Source organism: Parasteatoda tepidariorum, chromosome 4, assembly GCF_982258835.1.
Source record: "Parasteatoda tepidariorum strain Cologne lab strain chromosome 4, Ptep-v5.0, whole genome shotgun sequence".
In the NCBI taxonomy this organism is placed as follows: Eukaryota; Metazoa; Arthropoda; class Arachnida; order Araneae; family Theridiidae; genus Parasteatoda; species Parasteatoda tepidariorum.
In genome coordinates this window covers 8,828,390-8,847,500 of record NC_141758.1, presented here as the reverse complement: position 1 = coordinate 8,847,500, position 19,111 = coordinate 8,828,390, and the positions used below count along the sequence as shown (strand labels likewise).

General features: G+C 31.4%; 1 protein-coding gene across 4 annotated transcripts in view; it reads right to left on the bottom strand.

The window, feature by feature from the left end:
* The window catches only part of LOC107439236 (protein phosphatase 1 regulatory subunit 16A), an 88,297-nt gene that overhangs the window by 38,198 nt on the left and 30,988 nt on the right, over nucleotides 1–19,111 (bottom strand). For 3 of the 4 annotated variants that reach the window (XM_016051756.5, XM_016051757.5, XM_087160606.1), the window contains one exon: nucleotides 12,743–12,809. The exons of the other annotated variant lie outside the window; for it this stretch is intronic. The gene's annotated coding sequence lies outside the window, so the exon portion shown is untranslated. The remainder of the gene's footprint in view (nucleotides 1–12,742; nucleotides 12,810–19,111) is intronic. 4 annotated transcript variants of the gene reach the window in all.

The following is a 19,111-nucleotide window of genomic DNA, read 5'->3' as shown; positions in this document are numbered from 1 at the left end:
ACTTTAACTTCTTTTCTTTGGCAACACTTCATCTTATCAAAAGAGACAAGAGAAAGTAAAAAAATTCCAAAAACAGAGAACTTTATTGAACTATAAATCCGACTGTCGTGTTACCAACTGAGGCGGGCACCTGAAACGTTAATGAGGCAGTCTGCCTCTTTGCAATGTCTCGTGACGAAATTGACAAACAAATTACGTCATTTGTCTTTACGAGACTACCTGGGCAGATTTTTCTTCTTGCGACACATTAAAATGCTCATTAACTCTCAATGCGATCTCAAACATTCAACGTCTCAAAACAGCTACAAATAAATATAAATAAAATACTTATACAATTCCACGCTGCTTGACAGCATTTTTTTTTTATTTTTTTTTTACAAACATAGAGATTAATTTGTTAAATAAGACTCATATTTTTAACAAACTATATTAGGCTTGAAATGGATTGAATCATAGTTTGAGTCAGGGACGAAGTAAGCGGTGAGGTGCAAGGTCTGCCCTACCAAAGTTACTCTAGTCGGCCCAATGACAGATAACCCTATTGAGTTTCTTTTTCAGTTGGCTCTTGTTTCTGATAATTCATTTTAAAAAAATAGCAAGGAAGCAGACTAAAAACACTTTTGAGAACGGACGACGAGTTTCTTTTCGCTTTTCTCGGTCAAAGCAGCTGCATTAAAAAGAAAAGTCGGCCTATTAATAGGTGAATCGATATATTTTTTTTCGGTCAGACATTCGGGATAATTTTTTTTCTTCAAATAATTAACTGGCAGACAGAAGAAAATATTTGACCATTATTATTTTTTCTGCTACCTAGGCCTATATTGAAATTAACTTATTTAAAAAAAAAATTCTATAGAAAATTATGCGTTATAACTTATTGTCTCCGCATTGGATTAATGCGTGTAAGCAGAACTACTTCGCGTTTTTTACGAATTTGATTTTCGTAAAGGATCTGTTTTCCGTACGTCATAACTCAAAACAGTATTTCTTTTTTATTCCCATTTCACATTAATTCTTCAAATCACATTGATTTATTGAGAATAGTAAGTATTTTTTTAAGCAAAATATATATTTTCTACATCATTTACAGTTTATTTATTGATGCATTATTTTTATGCAGAAATGTTCGAAGTTTTAAGTTATTAACGAGAAAAACTCGGGAGTTTCATACCATATATTTTTTATTTTTTACTATCAATAGCAATATATCGTTTAAAATGAATTTTAAAAAAAAAATACTAATTAAATATAAGATATGAAAAAATTAGAAAAGTCCGAGGTTTTTCAAAATGACTATAACTTGGGTTTAAGTTTAAAGCGAATTTGAGTCGGGTAAATTTGCGTTTATCCTCTCACCCCCCCCTTCCGAATCTATCGTTTGCTACGACCTGGTTGGAGTCTGAGTCGAAAAAAGTTTTGCAGGAGTCGCAGCCCAAAGCATTTGCTAGACTGCGACTCTGGTTTATTCAAAAACCTTAAACGTTGAAAAAAGAAACAAAGTTTTCGATCTTAAGAAAGTTATTAAGACAAATATTTATTATCAGTCAGTGATCAAAAATATAATATTGAATATTGAGATAATAATTTAAATTATCATTTATCGCACATTTAATTTACAGTTTTTGAACTTGTGTTTGATTGAACTGTTAGAGAGCCACATAAATTCAAAAATCAAATTTATTTTGCCCAATTAAAGACTTTGAACGATACATTTATTTCGAACTAAAAATTTTATTAATCCAATAATGTCTAATTTTTTTAAAACATGAGTTACTTTTATGAAAAAAGTGATAGCACAATTGTATCGTTAACATATTTTATTTTTTTAGAAACAAGATTCACTTTTGTCTACCAAAACATAATAATATTTATATTCGAATCGGAAGTCTCATAAAAGTGCTTTTCTTCTTCTTAAGTTGTAGTGTAAGAGATCTACTTGCGAAAAACACAAACATTTTTTTTTTTAGTTTAATTTATGCGCTTTTATGCATCGACAATTAGAACCTCCTCAGAGCTTGTAATAATGCAGAAAACAGGATTTTGTACTTGGAAATATGTAGTTCAGTAGAAAGAAATGCATGTGATAAAATTTTTTTAAAACTCAATTCAATTAATAAAGCTTAACTTTTCCTTAATTTCTCAATAAAAATGATACATTTCCTCTTTTTTTTTAGCATTTTTTGCACATTTTAGGATACTTTTATAGTAGAGTGAAGCCTCTCGGGAACGACCCCTCTCTGTTCCACATTAAAAGGGTCGTTGATGGTACTCAGAGGTTACCTCCATTGACCTCAAAACTGTTATCGAAGGTACATGATTTTTCGCATACGATTTTAATTTTAGTCTCTGACATTCTCTTGGTGCATAAATGACACTTCTGTTGGCGCCATGAAAAGGCCGATCTATGAATTAAATATAGCATCTATAAACATGATACCAACTGATATAATTATATGTAAAAACAAATTTACCAATTATGAGTGATAGAACTATTTTAAATAAATAAACAATTATACTTTTTTGTTTAAGCTTGCTTTAAATTTTTATATAATAAAAATGAGTTAGCTTTTAAAGATGAGAAGAGGTTTGTTTATTTGAGATGCTTGTTTTTTTCTAATTTAACTTTCAACTCTAAAAGTAAATCATCGGTGCACTCTGACTGAAACGTTGCTAACGTCAGAAAGAGCCCGCCAAATAAGAGTCTATCGCAAATATTTTGATCTTATTTGTTTTGTTCAATTTTTTGTTTTGATATTTTTTTGTGTTTGGTGCAGAAATTTGCCCGGTCACTGGGTGAGATGCTCTCTCTCCTAAAGGTTTTCCTTTACACATAGTCAATGGAAAGAATTCCGTGTCGCTCCATAAAGATGGTCTTTCCTTCACTCTATTTCTTCAAACATTCGTCTCCAAGACAAAACTCACTAGACTCAAATAAAAAGCTATTTATTTGTTATAAAACTGTTTAAATAGTTAGTTGAATCAAATTTCTAATAACTTTAATAATCCATTTAAAAAAATTCGATTAACGAGACTAAATCCAATTACAATTTGTTTTACTAAGACAGTCGTTTTGCAAAGTCATACAGATAGATCTTAAAATATTACTTTTTAAGTAATAGCAAATCTTCACTAATATAGTGGGTCACAGGAGGATATGCTACCAATATTACATACAGATGTTTTGCATGCATAGATCACTCTTAATTAGGGTTTCCTGTTAGCAATAATAGGTTTGAAAATTTATCTTCTATATTATATAAAACGCTAATACGTACGTATGTATGTATGTATCAATAAAACCAATGATATTTCTTTTCTCGCGCTGGCAACAGTTTTCATTTTTAATTGATTGCATTCGGCGCGCAAGAGCACGTAGTGAGCAACCAGATAACAATAACCAGAGTGAGCATTATCAGGTTGTTCAATTCAGATTCATGCACTAAAAACATGACAATATTTAATTTAAACTCAATTAGGAATTAATTAATTAATTGAAGTGAGAATGCTTTAAAAGGCCGCTGTTGAATTGATATTTTTCTACTGGGAGCTACCTAAACGTCTAAAAAACGTTTAAGTGTTTGTATTGAATGCATTGAATTTTTTTAATATTTCGCGTTTATTTACGCATTGAATTTTCACGCTTTAAAATGTAGAATATTAGTGAAGCAATATTTGATAATTTATTTTGCTAATATGTTTCTTATTTAGCTAATGTTTTGATTTTTTCACCATGTACAATCTAAATAGCTAATATACTTTTTTAAAAGCCAATAAGAACATTGGTAGAATTCTTCTACATAAGTACAATACTGTGTCTTTGATGATAAAATACTATGTCTTTGATGATAATATATTATGTCTTTGTGCTAGAACATTGTGTTCATTGGCGAGCGAGCGCAGCGAGCCATGGTTCACGGCGTGAACCACATAGGATTGCGTAGCAATTCTCGGGGGTTGGCAAGCGTTAGCAAGCAGGGGGCGGAGCCTCCTAGTTGTATATTCTTACACGCAAAGATTTTTTCTCAAAGATTTCAATTCTTTCACTGTATATTTGTTACTTAACATAAAGTCAGGCATGAGACCATGTAGAACATAAACAAACTAATAATTATGCATCGAAGTGCCATAAAAGTGCCAAAAATAAAGCGAACGCACACGGAAGTATTTCCAACCACTAAACATGGCCTTAGTGAATAGAAAAGATTCATTTTTATAAATAGTTCACAATAATCATTCCACTGAATGCGATATAACGGATGAAATTTGTAATATTGACTGCAGCTTCGCACAATAAGTTAAACGGGTCCCGCTAATTTTTTTTCCACAAACGACCACGCCCACAGGGAGGAAGTCAACACTATGCATGGATACGCCCAGAGCGGAAAAACCCAAATAAAAGGAATTTTTTTAAAAAACTGAACCATAAAATTATCATATGAATCAGAAAACGGAAAAGTGAAACAAATTAGTTTAATGTAAATGTGAAATGCAAATCCAATGGAGAAGAAAATGAGTTAATCGGTTGTTGGTTCGAAAAGTAAAAACTAAACATTCTAAATCAGTGAAGAGAGTTGAAAAGCCGTTAATTAGCATCACAATAGACAGCACGTCAATTATATTTTTAAAAAAAGTTTTGACAGAATAGAAGAATTTTCTAAGAAAAAAAAACACTATAAGAAAGAAGATATCGAAATCGTGTAAAACAGCTACTGATACAATTGTATTCATTTCATTTTACAAACAACGGAGGAAAAAAAAACCTAAGAAAAAAAACTAACAAATTTATTTTATAATATAACTTTTGAGATCCAGTGCCATTATATTAGCCAACATTTGGTACAATTTCATTACTTAAATATTTCAAGATTTATTTTTCTGTTTGTGGATGAAATCAATTAGACTTAGAAAAATTACAAAAGTTGCGTAGAAAATTGTACAGAGAGTAGGAGGAAAATAAAAAGAAACTAGCATTTAATGATTATTTAGAGAACTATTAACTAATAAACTTATAGTAAAAAATACTATATTAGCAACTCTACTGACCGCAGAAATGTAACCAAAAAGTAGGAATTTGTCGTGCTGAAGTTATTAAAAATTATTGAAAACTGTGAGAAAGAATGACTTTGAAATTTTCAAAGAATCAGTGGAGATGAATAACATTTTCTATTGTAATTCTAGAGATATGAATAACATTTATTATCACAGTTAGTATGTATATGTCATAAATTTATACAGATCATGCATGTTACTCTCAAAGCCAATTACAGAATACTAGGCAAATTGTAATTCGATTACAATGCCAGTCAAAAGTTTATTTCTTCTACTTTTCACACATTGGGAAAAAAAGGCGTAGTTTTAGGTTTTTTAAGTTCGTATCATTTTATCTAGATCAATTTCAACACCAAAATCACAAGTAAAGTGCTGCAAGAATCATAAAGTAATCAGGCTAACCTGAGCCTTAATAAAAAAAGCAGCACATCGAAATCAAATAAACAAAAAGCAGATGATAATTTTGGAATTTCTTGGAGTTGATTGTTTTCAAGACTGAGTTTCTTATTTTTATTTTGACCAGAGTCCATTTTTAATGTATTTAAATAATGTTAATTCAAAGTAATTGGATGATCTTTTTTATTTTAACTAATTCATAATTACCGTTTTGGCAGTAGATATTTTAATATAAACTAGGAGGCTCCGCCCCCTGCTCGCTAACGCTCGCCAGCCCCCGAGAATTGCTACGCAATCCTATGTGGTTCACGCCGTGAACCATGGCTCGCTGCGCTCGCTCGCCAATGTACACAATGTTCTAGCACAAAGACATAATATATTATCATCAAAGACATAGTATTTTATCATCAAAGACATAGTATTGTACTTATGTAGAAGAATTCTACCAATGTTCTTATTGGCTTTTAAAAAAGTATATTAGCTATTTAGATTGTACATGGTGAAAAAATCAAAACATTAGCTAAATAAGAAACATATTAGCAAAATAAATTATCAAATATTGCTTCACTAATATTCTGCATTTTAAAGCGTGAAAATTCAATGCATAAATAAACGCGAAATATAACAAAAAATTCAATGCATTCAACACAAACACTTAGACGTTTAAAAAACGTTTAGGTAGCTCCCAGTAGAAAAATATCAATTCAACAGCGGCCTTTTAAAGCATTCCCACTTCAATTAATTAATTAATTCCTAATTGGGTATAATATAGCCTACGTCACAGGTTGTGTTGTTCCTACTAAATTTAACCCATGAACGGCATTTTCTAAGAGCCTAACTTCAAGCCACAAATAAACAAACGAAGAAACTCGCCAGATTTTATTGCATTAAAAAGAAAAGTTATTGAAATTAAATACAACTAAATAAACAACAACAACTAAAACAAATAACAACAACTACTAATAACAATAACTAAATAAACAACAACTAAATTCCATTCGTTTAGCATTGCGTCATATGTTGTTCCTACTAAATCGAAGTAGTTGTGTTTTTTTCATATTATACCCAATTGAGTTTAAATTAAATATTGTCATGTTTTTAGTGCATGAATCTGAATTGAACAACCTGATAATGCTCACTCTGGTTATTGTTATCTGGTTGCTCACTACGTGCTCTTGCGCGCCGAATCCAATCAATTAAAAATGAAAACTGTTGCCAGCGCGAGAAAAGAAATATCATCGGTTTTATTGATACATACATACATACATACGTACTACGTACGTATTAGCGTTTTATATAATATAGAAGATAGATATGAATACTGCAGGTGAAAATAAGTTTTGTGATGTCTTAAAAAACGTATATAGGCTGGAATTGGACACCAATCCAACCCATTGAAGGTGAAGGGGACAAACATTAATTGATGCAGCGTTGACCTTTGCTCTACGTGAAACATCAATTGATGTTTTAGTACTTAAATCTTATGCCACAGCTTTAAAAGAGTTAGTTTACATAAATTTGTTTCGATTTTGTGGTCAAAGTAAAAATGATAATCCACTACGATAGCGTTTTTACTCACGGATTTTTGTAAAATCTCTTATTTTCACTTACTTTGTACGCAAAACAGAATTTCGACTTGATCGAGATACACAGTCTCACACGACTTACCCCACTCTCTCCTATATTTTTTTCTGTTAAATGCAGTAAAAATCGCTCACAAATCGACAAAACCCGGGGGAAAAGTTCGAAGCTGTAATAAACCGTCTTCCTCATAGCTAAATGAAATAAAGTTAGACGATCTCACGTGTCGGCGGTTATGGCAAATAAGGGAAGAAGTAACAACTATCTAAATATATAAAGTATTATTTTCGATTTAATTTTTTACTAAGATCAGGTTAACAGTTTAGAAGTTATGTCGGTTTTATCAAAAAATTTCGTACCTATTTACGCAATTTAATTTGTTACAGATATGTGAATAATTGTTTCCAATGTATTTTTCTTTGCTTAACGGTTCTGCACGTAAAAAGTCTTATTTTATCCTGCAGTCTAATCCACATAGCAAAACTGGTTTTTCCATATTATTAAATTGGGAAATAGTGTATTGGGGGAGAAACATTCGCCCATTTGCTAATCCACCGGTGGGTTAATCGAATGAGACCAACAGAATCAAACAAGAGAAAAAAAATTGAATGAGACGAATTGAGCTACCTATTCTATCCGATACATTAGATTACGAACGAACACGCGTGCAGCGGCAGTCCTTAAATTCCAAACTGCGTCCCTATGGGAGATAAATTTTACAGATGGAGAAAGTTAGGGAACGCCTTTTTCCTGAAATAGATGTTGCAAACAGAATTTATTTTGCATTTTAGAATTTGAAAATTGCAATTAAAACTTTCCTTTTCAGTTAGCAAAATGCATTTTAACTCATTTCAACACTTCGAAGTTTGTCAAACTTTGATAATAATACAAAATAAAAAAATTCTTCATTTCGGTGTAAGGAATACCAGACTATTGCTCGATACTATCAAAAAGTGTAAGGAACACCGGCAATGGCACTTCGCCTTATAGAACATCGGCGTAAACAATGCGAGATTAAAGTATAACGGGTGATTTCCCTTTACTTTAAACATCAGGTGAAGGGAAAACGACGCACTTCCAACACTTTTAAACCAGCGAAAGAAAGGCAATAATCCTCTCCCCATAGGGAAGCAGTTTGGAGTAAAAGGACTAGAGCTGCACGTTTGCCGTTTCAGTAATCTTGCATCCGGTACAATCAAATTCTGGAAAACTTCAGAAAGTTGTACCGGACAAAGACACGGCGGGTTCCTGAAAGAGTGTATGAACTGAAACTGTAATATAAAAACATTGTAGAATATGTCCTCCACTTCGTTAAAATTTTCATAATCAATCCATAGAATCTCCTTTTCTTCCCTTTTCATTTATGGCTTATTTTAAAAAGACCAAAATATTTCGAATCGTTTCCCTAATTGCCAAGGCTAGAGAATCCCCCGTACAAAATATATATGTTACTGGGAATAACCGTAATGAGTGGTTGTTTACTTCCACCCTAGAATGTTGGCAATCGCTTTGGTAAATGCTCGAAATATACAGAGTTATTCATCATTCCCTTTCGGTAGGAACTGGACTATCGCATGCCGTGTGACCAAGGGTTCACACATAGAACACCTGTAATGTATGTAAGTAAAACTTGAATAATTTCATATGTTTCTTTTTTTCATATTCGTCTTCTTTTTTTACTATAGCGCTTCGGAAGCCCGGAGGGAATTATGGATAACCCTGTATACAAGGCGTAGTTAAGTGCCACTGCCCGGTATGCCCTACATCAATGTTTTCTTAAGGTCAAGTGACACTGCTCAGTATGCATTTAACCGGTACTCCGAACATTGATGTTTCTCTTAATCTATCCTCAGCCGATATTAAAATATCGAATAAATAAAATAATATCAATGAATAAATTAATATCAAATCGGATACAACACATATTTTTCACATTCACCAAAGTGATGGTTGACATTCAATCGAATAATATATCGAATAAATATAACAATATCAATGAATAAATTAATGTCAAATCGGATATAACACATATATCGAACATTCACCAAAGTGATGGTTGACATTCAATCGAATAATATATCGAATAAATATAACAATATCAATGAATAAATTAATGTCAAATCGGATATAACACATATTTTTCACATTCACCAAAGTGACTATGTGATTGATGACATTCACCGGTGAAAGTCGACATTCTCTTGATGTCGATCATTCACGGTAACATATACATTCCAAATTTGCTCCCCCCCCCCTCATTTACTTGACCAGAAAAAGAGCTGTAATAAATACGTACAAGAAATAAATTTAAAAAGTAATCTTGGACGCCAACACAGTTCAACGCTTCTAAATTTATCGAACGCCTTATTTGAGATGGACGCCCAAGAGATGTACACAAAAGGGGAGAAGGTCCAGTCGTGTAGGTCTTGGAAAACGGGTTATCCAAAAAAAAAAATTTTTTTTTTCTTTTCTCCTTAGTGAATAATATATTGTGAAGATGGCTAAATCAGAAGAGTAGGCGCACGAATAAAAAAATATAATAGTAATAAAATGATGAAAGCACGAAACTTGTTAAACGTTTTCTTTTTTATTATTATAATTATTTATCGAGGTCAACAGAGTTCTAGATCACTTTTTCCACGAGTTATTAACCACAGAAAATGAAGATGAAAATAAAAGGCTCGTTTTCAGGTTTTGAGAACATCATGTTTTACTGACACTCAGCGATGTATAAAAAGGAATTTTATCAAGAAATCACCCTCTTCAGTTTTTTGGTTTTTTAAACAAATAATCCATTACTCAGGAAAAAATCCTTTTTCATCAAATTATCTATCATTCATAAGGAATCGGCCCAAATAATTCCATCATCAGTGAAATTTTTAGCTAACAATCAACACTTGAGAAAGAATTTTATAAAATAAGCTCACCAAGTAACCCTTTTATAGGATTTAATCAAATAAATCCCTCATCCGGGCAAGTTTTAACAAAGAATCCAAACTTTTAGAGGGAGAGTTATCGAATAATCGACTCTTCAGGGTAAGCTTTATCAAACAATCTACATTTCAAGGGAATTTTATCAAATTATTCACCTTCCCATTTTATCAAATAATCCTCATCTAGAATAATTTTATCAAATTAGCCTTTCTTCAAGAAGAATTTTATCTAATAATGTATTCTTCAAAAAGGATTTTGTCAAATAATCCATTCTATTCAGGAAGAAATCCATCCAATAATCCACACTTCAGGGAAACTCTCAGCAAAAAACCTACTTTACGGAAGAATTTTCATCAAAAACATAATCCGTTCCTCAAGGAAATTTTATCAAATAATGCACTATTCAGGGTAGTTTCAAAGACACAGTGAAGAAGATAAATAAATGAAATCAAATGAAAGGGATAAAACTTTAAACTGCCCACCAGATGACACTATTCGGACCCTATTTTCTAGATTATGGCTCCCCCACCCACCCCTTCATATTTATGGATCGTCGGGAAAAAATTATATTTATTTTCATGTTTGATTTTTTTAACTTTAAATATTCACTACATATTTAAGGGGTTTTTTTTAACCATTAAGACCACGTGTTATAGCATGATTATGGATTAAAGTTACAAATCTGTCTGTGTTTTACTCAATGTTCACAAATGCAAGTAATGTTATTTGGCAAAAGTTAGTACGCAAGTAATTTTAAATGACAAAACCCAAAACTTCGAACGAAATCGGGAGAACAGTTTTTGAGTGAACTACTACTTTTTTCACCCAAACTTTGCATAACAAGGTAGAATCACGGACACAATTGTTTAATATTCTTTGGTCGGATTCTATGGTAACACATTAAAGAGAAATGAACTTTTTGAACCCATTAAACTTCCTATTTAAATCAGCTACAACCGCTCAATATTCAGAGTGCGTTACTTGAATGGGTGATTACAACAAATGCGATGAACTGATATTGCATTTGTCAACTGTCACAAAACGATTGTAATAATGTATTGTTTGGGAGGGTGTGGAATCATGCATAGCGTATTATTACAATAGTGCATTACTGTCGAGAACCGTTACTTTTTTGACCTTTACATTACACTATGATCGAAACCAGTGGCCGGTAAATCTACATTTTCTTTGTAGTTAACTACTTTATTACAATTGTAGTTAACAACAACTTTTTTTTAAATGTAGTGACTACAATTTTACCCTTCCCTCATGGACGGCTTGTCCAAAGATGTACCCGTCGCTTCTAAATAAATAAAAATATAATTTCCTCTTATTTATTACAAACATTTATATAAATTGCACAATGAATTAGTAGTTACTAGAATTACAAATACTAGGATTACATTATACAGTAATAAAAGAAATACTAGGTTACGAATAGTAACCTAGTATTTCTTGTATGAAACATTTTCTTTCTTTTAAGAAATAATTTAAATGACAAAAGTCAAGTTATCTGGAATGTCAATTTATCCGAGGGTACTGTGTTTTTTAAATGAATCAAATATGACGTTTGCCAGTTCCACAATCAAGCCAATGATTTACTTAGGTTTCTGCACAGAAATCTGAAAGGGGTTTTCCATTTATGTAGATGTTCATATTTGCGTTTAACGCTTCTCGTTTAAGACCAGTACGTAATGTGCTTTTTTTTGTAAGTTAATTGCCGAAAAGCCCCTTTCAACAGCTGCAGTACTCCCAGACAGAGAAAACATCAATTCCACCACCATGCGCAGTATGTTGCTGTATTGTGGGTCATTTTGCTGCATTAGGTCTTTATAAATAGCATGGGCTCGGAGGGCTGAAGTTTTCTGGTGTTTAACGATGTTATGTATCTTAAATTTTAATGACACCCATTCTTGAGAAAAAATTTCTTTACCTACTCCTACAAAAAAGCAAATAAAATGTTCAACCTGCATGTTTTGGTTGCCAAAAGATATCAAAAGCTGTTTTTCAGATGGCCACTCGGTGAAATCAAATACACGAAAATACGACACAGGAGGTATTTGTAGCTTTTTGAATCTAGTATCTAAAAATTCAACAATACTGCACATGCACAGAGCAACTTTTCTTTGGTTTACTGATTACATGAGCATGCTCATTTGGTCTGACGAATGAATCAACGGGATTTCTAGATTAGAGGGTCATTTTAGAAATAAGAGCTAGACTCTTGTCAGATAACAAAAATTTAAAATGTATCACGAACATTAAAGGGAAATGGCATTTGGCACTCTGCATTTCTAACGAAATGCAGAGTGCCAAATAAATAAATAAAATGGGCAAAAAAAACTAGACCAAGTACTTAAAATGCTATATTTAACAATCAATCGAAATCAATCCAAATTGATTTCAATCAATTCGAATCAGAATTAATTAATCTAAGCACTTAATGTTTTATATCACTATATCAAAAATCAGTAGGTCACAAAATATTGTTTCTTAATCTTTATCCTTTTATCAAGTTTTTAAAACATCTCTTTAAAAAAAACTTTTGTTTTTTTGCATGATAGATATATTTCTTAACAGTTTTCTAAAACATTTAATTTTAAACAGATTAGTTTTTCATAAAACTTACTGTTACTTTTGCAAAATAATGCATAATAATTCTTAAGGTCACCCGGTCAACAAAAAAAACCCCAGAGAAACGTGTTTGTCATGTTAAAATAATATTTGAGGTTAAACTAAGATCCTCAAATAATATCTAATAAACAATAATAATAATACTTACAACTAATGACTGATGATGTAAGTTGGTTGTTCTACACAAGATTTGGGTATTAATCCAATATTCGTTCCTGAAATTAAAAAAAAGGTCGTTCTATAATTTAAAACAAAATGCAAGTGATAAAACCAAAAGTAACGGGATTGTTGATCAATCAAAACCAATCTTTAAATTTGTAACTTAGCATTGTACACTTAAAATATTTTTTTCAAATTATGCAACATGAAAGGCCAAAAAGAGCACTGGTTATCTTTGCTAATAGTCAAAAGTTTCTGAAATAGGGTTTAAGAACACGTTTTTTTGTTTTGTTTCCCCGTAACCGCAACCTAGCCATTTAACCGATAATTCAGTTCATCTCAATACGCTTTTACCTCACTCTTAAAAGTTATTCAGTGAAAATTGGGTTTTGGAGATGCTACATTGATAAGGGTCGAACAATTTACTCATTGGAACAAATGGTTTTTGTGATCAAACGATATCATTCATATCGTTGGAGGTGGCATCATTGTGTCCTACCACCCCCCAAACAACACAAATCGATGTGGAAGAAGGTTGAGGAAGGGCGATGATGCAAAACCAATTAGATCTGTTGTACTTAAATGCCACGCGTTTTAAGAAGTCCCACTGATTTACTTCCTTCTGAGACGGATACACGAACAAATCAAAAATTCCATGAAAAAAGAACATAGAACTGTTTTTAGAAAAATAAAAGAGCCACATTTTAAGTGCCTAAAAACCGTGGCAAAGCTTTCTTATTAAACTTTGTCACTTATAAGTTTGAAATCCAGTTTTCTACAGAATATCTAGGAGAGAATGCCGAAAACTGGCCTTTGAAATGTATGAAACTATTAAACATTTCACTCATTGCCTAGGCATTCTATAGAATGGTATATCAGAAAAGTATGAATTACATAAGACACTCTATAAAATGCCTGGGCATCATAGAGAACGCCGGCCAGCGTTTCCTCCAATTAATTTCTATGTATGATGTTTACACATTACTACATAAGGGGTGTATTATACAGAATGGCAAAGCTTCCAACGTTGCAGGTAGCATATTTAATAAACCTCCCTACTAGCAGTCTTCTTTTTTATCAAAATAATATTAGCATTTTTTGAAGAATGAACGCCCAAAGATTATTTTGTGTGATTCACTGTGTGCTCCAAGCTCTCTTCGGTCTCAATCAAATCAGTACTGTTTGAAAAATGTCTTTTCAGTGGTATATAACAACATGAATTATAACAGAGACTTATACGTTAAAACAAAAATAATTGCTAGATGTCTTCGTGATATTAAATATTAATTGAGAAAAAAAATATTACTTAGGCTTCACTAAGTTCGGCGTTTTCTAAATATCTGTAATCAATTAACAACTTTTGCATCGATTGTTATCATCAGCATTATAATTTTTGAAACTGAAATTAGGTTCCCTGATTTAAATTGCAGTGAAACCTCCAGGAAAAACTATGCAGCGACAACCACTATTTACGACCACGCTTGGGAGGCACGGAATTTTTTCCATAGACTTTGAGTTAAAGAAAACCTTTGGGAGCGACCATTGACCGGGCAAACGTCTGCACCAAACACCCAAAAATATCAAACAAAACAAATAAGTAGATTAAAATGTATTCAAAATATTTGTGAGAGGCTCTTATTTAGAGAAAAAATGTATTCAAAATATTTGTGAGAGGCTCTTATTTAGAGAAAAAAATGCATTCAAAATATTTGTGAGAGGCTCTTATTTAGAGAAAAAATGTATTCAAAATATTTGTGAGAGGCTCTTATTTAGAGAAAAAATGTATTCAAAATATTTGTGAGAGGCTCTTATTTAGAGAACTCTCTTTGATGATGGCAACCTCACGTTGCAGTGAGATTGCACTAAAGACGATGCTTATCAATGATTTACTTTTAATGAGTTGAAAGTTAAATTAGAAAAAAAAATTTTTTTAGAAAAAAACAAGCATCTCAAACAAGCAAACTTTGTTTATTTATTTAAAATAACTTCATCATTCATAATTGGTAAATTTGTTTTTACACATAATTATATCAGTTGGAATCATTTTTATAGACGCTAAATTTTGCTCATCGATCCATCCTTGTCATGACACTAACAGAAGAGACATTTTTGCACCAAGAAAATGACGTTGACTAAAATTAAAATCGTTTGCGAAAAATCATGTAATTGGGTATAATATGAAAAAAACACAACTACTTCGATTTAGTAGGAACAACATATGACGCAATGCTAAACGAATGAAATTTAGTTGTTGTTTATTTAGTTATTGTTAATAGTAGTTGTTGTTATTTGTTTTAGTTGTTGTTGTTTATTTAGTTTCAATAACTTTTCTTTATAATGCAATAAAATCTGGCGAGCAGCTATTTAAACGATCGAACACTTCGTTTGTTTATTTGTGGCTTGAAGTTAGGCTCGCAGAAAATGCCGTTCATGGGTTAAATTTAGTAGGAACAACACAACCTGTGACGTAGGCTATATTATACCCAATTGATAAAAATTTTAAAGTCAATGGGGCCAACCTTTAAGAACGACCAAAAACCTCCATCAACGATCATTTTACTGTGGAACTGAGAGTGCTTGCTTCCCAGAGGATTCACTGTAATAGTTTATTTAAATAAATAAGAATACTTTTGTTGTTTTATGCGGAAGATACCGCTATTTTTGGTAAATTTGCTTATTGTTCTGTCGCTCGATTCATGATTTTTCTTTAAAATTTATTGCTAAGTATTCCCCTCCCCCCATTTCTGTGGTTTTTAAAATGTGTCAAATAATAATAGCATACGTAATGGAAAGTATGTGCTAAGCAAATTATGCTATTCTGGAGGTTACCGTGGTTTAATTGCATTATAAAGGCACAGAAATACACCTCACTACTTTTTAATAGTATGAATATTAGTGTCATTTTATTCATTAGCATATTATTTATATAAAATAAGTCATAGACATCCCGAATACGATAATGTAACAAACGTAATATTTTCTTTATAAGTTTTTTTTTAAATTACAGAATGTCCGTCATTAAAATAGAGAATGTTCTTTGCAAACGTTTTTAGCGTTGCCAACAGACACTATCAAATACAGATCGATGAAATACACATTAGAGAAGACATTAAAGAAATACCAAACACATTAAAGAAATATATTGGGTTTATAATTTCACTTTTAGTTATTCGTGTGTTTCAAATTCTAGTTAAGTTCAGGGCTCAAAAAACAGCCCGTCCTCGGCGGTCAAAAATTCCCCGCTGACAAAAAATTTCTCGAATACGTCCGCGCGGACGGCCTTTTTCCCGTTAATGTTCTTGATACATTTTCAATTTTTGTTATCTTACAAGAGTCTAGCGCCTCACTTCTAAAGTGACCCTCTTAAAACTCTATTGTTTTTTTTTCGGATTTTTTTTTATCTATTATTGGCATTTCGTCCGAGATGTATCAAGCTGAAAATCTGCTAATATTTGAAGCTACCAGCAAACTTGAACTTCTACAGTTAGTTGAACTGAAATCTCAGCCAGGATTTTACCAAGGGAACATAAAAATTTAATAGATGAAGATATCGATCCCATATTTGCAGCTGATTTTATTGATAGTACTGTTGAATTTTTAGATACTAGATTCAAACAGCTACAAGAACCTCATGTGTCGTATTTTCGTGTATTTGATTTCACCGAGTGGCCATCTGAAAAACAGCTTTTGATATCTTTTGGCAACCAAAACATGCAGACTAAACATTTTATTTGCTTGCTTGAAGGAGAAGATAAAGAAAGTTTTTCTCAAGAATGGGTGTCATTAAAATTTAAGATACATAACATCGTTTAACACCAGACAACTTCAGCCCAACGAGCTCATGCTATTTATAAAGACCTAATACAGCAAAATGACCCACAATACAGCAACATACTGCGCATGGTGGAATTTATGTTTTCTCTGTCTGGGAGTACTGCAGCTGTTGAAAGGGGCTTTTCAGCTCAATGAACTTACAAAAAAACACATAACGTACTCATTTTTTAGTTATTACGTAGTTATTTCAAATTCTTAACTACTATTTTAGTATTAAAATTTTAATCTTTTTTTTCCTATCAAATTTTTTATATTTTTATTGCTTCTAGAACAACTTTTAATACAGAATAGATTATTTAATTTTTTTAAAATCTCAGTAGCTATTTAATTTTCTCTCATTAGCTGCATAATTATGAAAATAAATAAATAAAAAAATTATTCATTCATATAACGTAACCATTCCACATAAAAAAGTAAAACGAAGTTTTAAATCAAAAAAGTTCGATTTGATAATAAAGACAGTCATATAATTGCAAACTAGAAAGATATAAATTAATTAGGGATAACTCAGAATAAAATGAAATGAAGTAAAAAAGGATGTGGAGGATTTTTTTTCCACGGGAAATGGCCTGCTTTTATGCCTTTCTACAAGTATCCTGTTCTTTTTCTCTTATTTTGGGCGTGGATTCAAAATGGCTACAAGCTGCCGAAATCGTCTGCTGCCACGGTTATCGAGTATATTTAATGGGGAAGTGCGTCACATTTCGACATATGATGCTAAAATAGTTGTAACGAAAATTGGGGGTCATTCGAACAAAAAAGAACGAAATAAAATTAAAAAGTAAAATCTGAACGAATAATAAAGCGATGTGATGAAACGCTTATTATCATATCCACGTGACTCTTTCTTTTTGCTGTAGTAAAAAGAAAATAATCATTGCAAATTTCGAATTTAAACAATGCATGCGAACAACAGAATATTCTCTTTATTTATTTAGATCGAATATGTTCGACATTTTTATTACTTTGTGCGAATTTAAAAGAAGACCTTGTCAAAAATTACAACAATAATTTACAATTGTTACTTTAAAATGAATTGCAGTCCATTCTATTTCTCAAACAACATTCCTTATACAATTGTAAGATATTTTCATAGCTTGATTAATTCAATGTAAAGTTTAATAGTACAAGAGTCAGATGCAACTATACTGGGATAAACAATATTTACAATTTAACGGTAAAGCAGTCAACGAGATTTATGACAAAAACTTGAATTTCTTTAACATAAATTATAAAAACTGCGTAAAACTCTATCATTAAATAAAAAGATATATTCGGAAAATAAGAACACATTAATACCTAATGAGTTTAAATTTAGATTAACTTGTTAATTTATAGTTTCATTTTTCATGGATTTATCACATGTTCGTGTAATTAGTGATAACGATTAGTTATTAGAATTGCAAAACTATATAAAATATATTTATTTAAAATAGTGGTAGATTCTCAATTATTTGACTTTTATATGAATAACTACAAAAAATTAAACTCAGACATACCCAACCACAAAAAGTGCTCTAAACATAAAGTTGTAATACATATTTATTTGTAACAGGAGGATCTTTCTGTTACTACTACTTCAACTTTGAAAAGTACTGCGCTTTGACTTCTAAATTCATACAAACATATTTATATTATGTTAGAAGGAACCATGCGCAAAATAAATTTTAATTATGAAACTTTTTTTCCTCTTTGAAAATAAAAAGAAATTGTTTTTATCCAAGGATGGGGGAACAGAATAAATGCATATAGTGTGTTAAATAATTTAAAAATATAAAGAAATAAATTTCAACAGGACTTATTTTCTGATTGCTATATCTACTTGATAGCGATCCGTACCGTATCTACCAATTACGACCAGACCCGCATCTTTTAGGTTAGGATAAAACAAAATGGTAGAAGTTAAAATTGAATTAACTCGTTCTATTGCCGTACCTCGGGACCTAGAAAAAAATGCAACATATTCGAATACGCTATAGAACGAAGCTCATTATAAAATAACAAAAACTAAAACGCACTATTACAGAATGAAGACTTTGCTATCGTCATTTAACAATAATTCATTTAATGTTTACAGGCATAGCTGATACCACTAAATTATTTTTTTTTTAAATTTCTGAGTAGTAGTAAAATTTAAATTCCTACTCAAATTAATTATTCTAAGAAGATCTTGTTCATGCTCTTAAATTCTTGATTTAGCAAATTCGCTTCTTATTTTAGTACAAATAATTTAAATAATACAAATAATTTAGATAATTTAAATAATTATAAGGTTTTGACCTCTACGATCCATAAATATTTAGAATAGGCATAATTTCACAAGATCTTATTATACCTAACGAGTCAGTGTCATTACCCACAGCAGTCAATTGTCAAATGTACGCAATATTCTATTCTTATTCGAATCCACAATTAATTTAGTACATGCGTTTTAATGTTCTCAAAAACTTTAATAAATTTAAAGCAGTGATTATCAGAACTTTTTCTATAACATGTCGTGGCGGCAAAAATATCATGAATTCAA